The following is a 9,546-nucleotide window of genomic DNA, read 5'->3' as shown; positions in this document are numbered from 1 at the left end:
ATTAAGATAAGGTATAGACAGGGTAACATAAAAAACTGCAACAAAGTCAAACGACATAATTTTTAATTTTTTTTTTAATTTTTTTGTTGGTGATGGTGATAATTTTATCCAATTTTTTAAGGGGCATCATTATTTGGGTATTCAAATTTGAAAAAAATAACAAACTAAAAATAGAAGATACATGTATCGGTGCTTTGAATGTTTACACTGCAAAGTAACCTAAATAAAGGGGGGAAATATCCCACCCTCCTCAACATTTTTTGACATCTTCGTATTAAGATTCCTTGAAATCCTTGCATTTTAAGTACATTGTGTCATCGGCAATTTTACTGAGAACAATACGAGAATTATTTTGATATTAAACTTAAAAACTCATAGCAAGTCACAATATTCCACGAAATTATTGGTCATAAAATTCTACAATAGATCCCAGAAGACATAAAAAGTCTAAATCTTACCCAAACGCCAGGAATTAAAGTTTTAATAAAAAAAACTGGAACAAAGTCAAACGACATAATTTTTATTTTTTTTTTTTAAATTTCATTGAATGAAAGCAGAAATGTCGGAAATAGTATCAAATTTTAGAATAAGTTTACATTTGTTTGAATTGGTCGCCTTTGGCGCGAATTATGGCCTTCAAACGGCCAATGAAACCGTCACACGCTGCCCGAATGTTGCTCTGTGGTATTTTGCCCCATTCCCGGCGAAGCGCTTGCTTGAGGTGATCGACACTTTGGTATTTTTTAGTGAACACCTTGATTTCCAAAATACTCCAGACACAGTAGTCCAACGGATTAGTATCCGCAGATTTTGGTGGCCATTGTGCGCAGGAAATGAAGCGAGGAACCTCATTTTGTAACCATTCTTGGGTGGCGCCTGCTGAGTGTGATGGAATCCTGTTGGAATGTCCAAGGTCTGCGGCCAAAATGTTTGCGTGCCCAAGGCTTTAATACACCATCCCGAATATTTTCGGGATAATATTAATATTTTCGGGATAACTTCTTAAATATTGAGTTTTCGGCGATTTTAACTATTATTTGTGATCACTTCTTAAGACATGAATTATTGAAAACTTTAAAATAGCCATAAATGATGCCATGGACGATTAATACGAGTTGATTATCTTACCAACCGAAGGTGCACATTTTCAGCTGACCTCTTGGCAAGTAAACACGATTATTTTGTTTGTTTACAAACTGCTGGACAACGAATGTTTTTTCATCGGAGAAAACCAAATTCGGCAGTTCACCACTTTCGTCCAAGCGAAGCAACTCTTAAGTTCCTTTGAGTCAATTTTCTTTCTGTTGCCGTGTAAGTTCTTGAACTTTTTGGAATTTCAATGGCTTTACCCTGAGCTCATTTTTCAATATTTGCCGAATGTAATATTGCAATATGTTCAGCTCACAAGCAATTTTTTGGCCACTACGATGCGGGTTTTGATCAAGTCGCTTCTTTACTTTTCGAACCATTTCTGCTGATGTTGCTGTTTTCTTCCGTCCACTTCCTTGACGTCGGGCTACGCTACCAGCCACTTGTGGTTTTCCAGCCAAATATAGAAAAATCACACTATCACGCTTGTATTCCATCACGAATAACTTTTTTTCTGGAAAATTCTCACCAAAATGCGTTTGTACACATGTAAACAATATAATGAGCTGTCACCGGAATAATTGTAACAGCTGTCGAACGAGTGGCTTAGAAATGACAGCAGTCTGAAGTTGGTTTCAGTTTTTTCATCTCACCCTGTATCTATCATCTTCACAGTAGATCTTGCGTTAGCAAAAATATTTGGATTTGTAAAATTTGAAGAGAGTTGGATGCTTATTTCGCTTCCTTTGAAGGTTTTGTTTTTCAAAAATCTTGAACCCTATGTGGGGTAGGTACCTTAAGGAATGGTCCGATCTCTACCATCTTTATAACAGATACCGTGTTGATGGAAATATTGAGATGTACTAAGTCTGAATGGAATCGAGTATTAATTTCGTGTTTTATGAGCTTCATGGATATTCAAAATATTGACCCTTTGTGGGTCTGGAGGTACCAGAAGGAGTAGACCGATATATTCCATCTTCGCACTAAACCTTGATCGGACACTTACATCACATTTTATAAGAGTTATAATTATTCCAAATTTTGCCCTTTGTGGGGGAGGTACTTGATGGAGGTCAGGTGCGAAAAATGACAATGTCGGTCCATTTAATTTTTCGCACCTGACCTTGCACTGATGCAAATATTTGGATTTGCAAGGTTGGAGCAAAAACAGTTGGATCAGTCAAATATTTTCTTTAAAAATTTGGACCTTTTGTGGGAGAGGTACCAGAAGGAGTGGACCGGTATTGTCCATCTCCGAACTCGATATAAGTTTGACAATAATATTACAATCTACCAAGTTTGTATCAAATCGGATACTCAATTCGAGCGTTATCGTGCGCACCAGCCAGGCAGACACACGTACGGACATCGAGAGATCGACTCCAAATGTCCTGAAACGGATTTGGTCCAAAGAGGCCTAGGGTCTAAAACCGTTAAATCGATGAAGCGCGTTTTGGTCGTATTATACCCTCTCGAGCCATATGGCTGAGGTTCTCCTGCCAGTTATTGGCCGAGGAAGGGTGGAAAAAGTAGACCGATATCGATTTATTTTCCAACGTTTGATTGATTACTGATTTGTTCAAAATATCTCGGACAATGCAGGCGGGCCAGTATTAAAACGTACAATTTCGTTTTTCTTTCGTAATATCCGTAGCATACTTTTATGCGCATATCAAATTGGCGCATGTAAGAGTATGTCCATCGGATTGTTACAATAACTGACAATTGGAGAAGCCTGTTGAAATCAAATTTCCCATAACCTAGAGTTTTGAGAAATGATTTATCTTTTAAAAAATTGCAATAATCTCAATAACTTTTTTGGGTACCTGGCAACATTTTTGTCAAATTGTGCTTCGTTTTTTGGCCAGTTTCCAAAAATACTTTATCAAAAAAAAACAATAAATAAAGCATTTTCGTGTTGATATATTGCATCACATGGTCGAAACACGGGTATGATGGACCATAGTCACTTTTAATTTATTTTTTCTTTCTATTTTTGGATGAGTACTTTTTTTTCTGAAAATCTCCTTAAAATTTACAACTTCCGAAAATTGTTTATGATTTTTTTTCTTTGCACACACTTTAAATATTTACCCTCCAGATATCACAAACATGTTGAAAATATTCTTTTATTGTACTTTATAATCTGTTTTTCCAAAAAAAAAAGTTTATTATACTTTTTACTACAGAGAACTTAAAAACGTTCTAGCAAAACAGAAGTGTGCAGCCGGAGCCAGTAGTTTTTTAGAATTGTTATTGCGAAATTAAATTTTATTCATTTATTTTTTGGTAATTTTTTTTATTGTATATTTTTTTGTTTTATTTTGCAAAAGGAAATCCCATTTATTATGGATTTTTATTAACATTTCTAGATTGCGATGGCAAACATAACCTCATTTCATTTGTGAGCAAATAAACAAAAACAAAGAGGCAGACCAAAAAGAAAACTCACAAAAACAACAACGTCAAAATACCACACATTAATAAGGGATCAATATGACAACTAAGGCTCTGTTCCAGAACTACAAGAATGTTAAAGTTTTTACTACGAAACCGATATTCCCTTTATGGTATCGAAAAAAATGCAAAAATGCAAATAAAAGAGAGATAAAAAAACTGCAACCATCTTCCGACTGCTGTCATTTCCAAGCCACCCGTCCGACAGCTGTTAAAATTATTCCAGTGGCAGGTCATTATATTATTAACAAGCGTACAAATGCATTTTGGTGAGAATTTTCAAGAAAAAAAGTTGTTTGTGATGGAATTCAAGCGGGACAGTGTGATTTCTTTACCATAGCCACAAGTGGCTATCGTTAGAGCACTCCAGCATTTAAATGTGAAAAAATCTTTTGCTCGTGACCGTGATACTGGTAGCGTAGCCCGACGTCAAGGAAAGTGGACGGAATAAAAAAGCAACATCAGCAGAAATGGTTCGAAAAGTAGCGACTTGATCGAAATCCGCGACGCAGTGGCCGAAAAATGGCTCGTGATCTGAGTATATCGCAATATTCCATTCGGCAAATATTGAAAAATGAGCTCGGGGTAAAGCCATTGAAAATTACAAAAAGTGCAAGAACTTACACCGAAACAGAAAGAAAATAGTCTCAAAGAGCTAAAGAGTTGCTTCGCTTGGCCGAAAGTGGTGAACTGCCGAATTTGGTTTAGTGGTCTCCGATGAGAAAACATTCCTTATCCAGCAGTTTGTAAACAAACAAAATGATCTTGTTAACTTGCCAAAGAGATCAGCTGAAACTGTGCACCTTCGGTTGGCCACCAGAACTCAAGCGCCAGCCATGATGATGGTGTGGGCCACCATAAAAGCCGTTGGTCGCTCTCCGCTCGTATTAATCGACCGTGGCATCAGAATAAATGCCGAATATAATCGCGAAAACATTTTGGCGGCAGACCTTGGACATTCCAATAGGACTCAGCAGCACCATTGCACTCAGCACGCGCCACCCAAGAATGGTTATAAAATTAGGTTTCTCGCTTCATTTCCAGCGCACAATGGCCACCAAAATCTCCAGATACCAAACCGTTGGACTATTGTGTCTAGAGTATTTTGGAAAGCAAGGTTGTCACTAAAAAAATACCAAAGTGTCCATCACCTCAAGCAAGCGCTTCACCGGTAATGGGCCAAAATACCACAGAGCAACATTCGGGCAGCGTGTGACGGTTTCATTGGCCGTTTGAAGGCCATAATTCGTGCCAAAGGTGACCAATTCGAACAAATCTTAACTTATTCCAAAATTTGATGCTATTTCCGACATTATTTCCTTTCATTCAATAAAATTTAAAAAAAAATTAAAAATTATGTCGTTTGACTTTGTTCCAAGGAATCTCAATGCGAAAATTTCCAAGTGTTGCAGAGGGGGGGCTTGCCTTCTCAATTTAGTACACATTGCGATATAAACTTTCAAAACGCCGATACACTCTTTTTTTTGCTCTCATCATATTTATGCTGCATATTTTCCTGTAATTATTAAAAAAATATATATTTTTGTGTTATTTGTCTAATAGAGATCCAAAAACATTATTTCCTGTAATCATAAAAAAATGAATTCTTGTCTTATCATTTTCAAAAATGATCCAATATTTCAAGATTCCAGCTTGAAACGTTTCTTCGGAGCATTGGGTATATTAAAATCACTCAACAATTAAATTTTTTTATCTGAACTTATTTTAAAAATTTGATGCTATTTCCGACATTTTTTGCTTTCATTCAATAACATTTGAAAAAAGTAACACTTATGGCGTTTGACTTTGTTCCAGTTTTTTTTTTTATCTCTTTATTGAAATTTTGTGTAGGAGGATTATTTTTTTTTTTTTTTTTTGACACATTCTGCCCAAAATGAAATTTTATGGTACTTCATTAACTCGAAAAAAGTCGGAGAGGAATGACAAAATTAACCGATTTTAAGGAATCTTAATCTAAAAATTGAAAAGAAGGAAACTTTGGTCACATTTTTAGCTCTACTTTAATAATGTACCGGATTTTTCCTTTAATTATTTTTTGTGTTGCACAGTGTTATTATCCATAGGGTCTGAACTCTTCCTAATCTCCAAATTTTAATTAAAATACTTTAGTACAATCAATAAACATTCAAATCATAAAAAAAAGTAAAGAAGGTCTTAAAGTCGGGCGGGTCCGACTTTATGATACCCTACACCACTTTACTAATTTAGTAGAGCTCCGGATAACAATTAAAAGTTTTTATGGGCGAATTCAATCATACACGCTATATGCCGAAAAATTTGTATCTTTTAAATTCGGACTTGTATTACCCATTTGGTGCACAATTAATTTGAAATAGGATAAAGATATATATGGGAGCTATATCCAAATCTGAACCGATCTCGATAAAATTTGGCAAAAACATTTCTGAGCTGTATTTGATATATTTCCCTGAATATCGTTGTTACGGAGTGCATATTACGGCTGTGGGTAACAAATATAACAAATCGGATGAAAAGTATATATGGGAGCTATAGCTATATGTGAACCGATCTTCACCAAATTTGACTCAATTCGGTCGCAAGTGCCAAATTTCATCGCTTTTGGGCAAATATTAGACGTTTGGTGTACCATCAAAGTTAAAACGGACGAAGTTATATATGGGAGCTATTTCCAAATCTGAACCGATATCGATAAAATTTAGCAAATGTATTTCTGAGCTGTATTTGATATATTTTCCCAAATATTGTTGTTACAGAGTGAATATTACGGCTGCGGAGGACAAAAATAAGAAATCGGATGAACAATATATATGGGAGCTATAGCTATATCTGAACCGATTTCGATCAAATTTGGCATACTTATTTTCAGGCCTAATTTGATTGTATGTGCAAAATTTCATACTATTCGGACTGATATTGTACGTTTGGTGCACAATAAAAGGCAAATCGGACGAAAGTATATATGGGAGCTATATGTAAATTTTGACCGATTATCTCCAATTTCAATAGGGTTCGTCCTTGGGCCAAACAAATGATTTGTGCAAAATTTCATCTGGATAGGGCAATAAATGCGAACTGTACTTTGTTTACAAAAATACATGGACATACGGACGGACTCAGAATGTGATTCTATGCAGATCATCAAAAGGAACTATGGGTCTATCTCGTTTCCTTTTGTCTGTAACAAATAAATGCAGAAAGACATAATACCCTGACCACCTTGTGGTGTAGGGTATAAATAATTGCAATAATTTTGAAAAAGGATTTGGATTTTTTGTTTGGTTTCCCAACATTACTTTGGGTGACAGTTCTTTTTATTTAATCCCATTTTGGCACATGTCATGGTTTGTTGCTTTTTTTTTTTTGCACCCTCAGAGAAAAAAAACAACCAAAAATCACTCCTCGATAAAAATTAAGACCATTCATGTGCGTCCTCATTTACCCGTTTGTGGGATGAGGGTCAAGAACATTGTCGGAAATTCTAGTATGTACTTTATTTTCTACTGTGCTATTTACTCAGCGATAACAGAAAAAAATATTCGCCATCATTTTCATGTATTTTTCATCATGAATTGTAAAAAAAGACGACGAAATGTTAACAGAATTTATTTCATTTGTATCTCTGCTCTGTATCATTTACTCATGGCGCAGAGCCCACTTAAGATGCCGCCTATAAATCTTGTGGTGATGTTTATCCAAAGATATTTATTTATTTATTTTTTTCGTGTTTAATCTTGTCTTCTTTATAACTAGCATGGCGGTGCGGGTTTTTTTGCGTGCCTCGCTATTTTCGTATTTGTTTAAGAATTATTTATTATAACTATTTTGTTATTGTTTTCATTATTTTTTTAGTTAAATGTCGTTATTTTTTTTTTTTTGTTTTTTTTTTTTGTAAAATATTTGAGTTTTTATTTACTTTAAAGTTAACGCCATTTGCCAGATATTACGACAAGTTCCTTATTGCGGGGGGAGATAATTTGCCTAGCATGGATGGAAACCTTGATGGTTGGGATGAAGTGATTCATAAAACCGGAGGATTTACAAAATGTGATTACTAATGTTTCAATGCTATCTGTCAATTCTTTTATTAGTTAATAAAAGTTTATAAACATACATATGTCTTAGAGGTATATAGGTATGATGTAGCACTTCCATTCATTTGGACTTTGGTATTTTGGAAAAAGATTCGAGTTGTAAAATAGATAGCAGACAGCGTGCAAACCCAAAAAGTGGGAAATGGAGATTTCACTAAAAATGGTATATTATAATATGGCATGCTATCTTATTAAACATGACTGTACTAAAAATAATTACAGGAAAATTCCAGCAGATTACGAAAGTAGAGCTAAAACTAGAAGGCAAGTGTATCGGCGTTTTGAAAGTTTACATCGCAAAGTAACCTTAATAGGGCAAGAGCAAGTTCCTCCCTCTGCCATACTTTGGGAAATATTCGTATTAAGATGCCTTGGAAACCCTACATTTTTGGTATATATTGTCTTCCGCAATATTACTAATAGCCATACAAGGATTATATTAATTGAAGTTTTTAACCACCAAGCGAGTCACCAAAGGGGCCTTTTTTATCAAAAATATGCTTAAAAACTCACATTAAACGGCAACGTAGCAAGTAAAAATATTCCACAAAATTATTGCCCATAGAATTCTACTAAAGGTCCCAGAAGACATCAAAAGTCCAGGTCTTACATAAACGCCAGGAATTCATAAATACGAAAAACACAATTTAGGGTTAAATTCGTACTTTATGTGAGTTTATGCAAAATACTACCACAATGCATCATTTTTGAAGGACGACATCAAAGACAAAAGTATTCTTCATCAAATTTCACTATAAGTCACCAAAGAATAGAAATCTCTATTTCCATTATATATCTAGAAAATACCTGTATCAATGCTGACACAAAATGCAAAAATATTTCCTAACATTTTGATTGATTTTTTTCGGTTGGTCTTTTTTCAAGTTAATGCATGAAAGTAGCACAAAACTTCGTTTCAGGCAAAAAGTGTTGAAAGAAGAAATATTCTACACAAAATTTTACAAAATATCTCAGAATAAACCATATATCTAGGTACAATAGTTTTTAAGAAAAATACATTCGAAATATATGTACTACAAGTCAAAATTATTTGTTTGTTTTTTCGCTGCAAATTTAACACCTTTCCATTTTAAATCAAAATCTTCCTTACAATTTCATTTTTTGGAAAAAGGGTTTAAGGAAGAAATATTCTGGATCAAATTTCAATAGAAAAAAATTACATCAATATTAGTTTATGAAAAATCACAAATGCAAAGTCAAACGCCATAATTTGTAAATTTTTTAAATTTTATTGAATGAAAGCAAAAAATGTCGGAAATAGCATAAAATTTTAGAATAAGTTTAGATTTGTTCGAATTGGTCATCTTTGGCATTCAAACGAATTATGGCCTTCAAATGGCCAATGAAACCGTCACACTCTGCTCGAATGTTTCTCTCCGGTATTTTGGGCCATTCCCAGCGAAGCGCTTGCTTCAGGTGATTGACACTTTGGTATTTTTTAGAGCCAACCTTGCTTTCCAAAATAAGCCAGACACAATAGTCCAACGGATTGGTTAACAGGAGATTTTGGTGGCCATTGTGCGCTGGAAATGAAGCGAGGAACCTCATTTTGTAACCATTCTTGGGTGGAGCGTGCTGAGTGCAATGGTGCTGTGATGGAGTCCTGTTGGAATGTCCAAGGTCTGCGGCCAAAATCTTTGGGTGCCCAAGGCTTTAATACACCCTCCAGAATATTTTCGCGATAATATTCAGCATTTATTCCGATGCCACGGTCGATTAATACAAGCGGAGAGCGACCATCGGCTGTTATGACGGCCCACACCATCACCATGGCCGGCGCTTGAGTTCTGGTGGCCAACCGAAGGTGCACTTTTTCAGCTGACCTCTTTGGCAAGTATACACAATCATTTTGTCTGTTTACAAACTGCTGGACAACGAATGT

Source organism: Musca domestica, unplaced genomic scaffold, assembly GCF_030504385.1.
Source record: "Musca domestica strain aabys unplaced genomic scaffold, Musca_domestica.polishedcontigs.V.1.1 2, whole genome shotgun sequence".
Lineage (NCBI taxonomy): Eukaryota > Metazoa > Arthropoda > Insecta > Diptera > Muscidae > Musca > Musca domestica.
The sequence above is the reverse complement of the archived record's forward strand: the minus strand, read 5'-3'. Positions refer to the sequence as shown.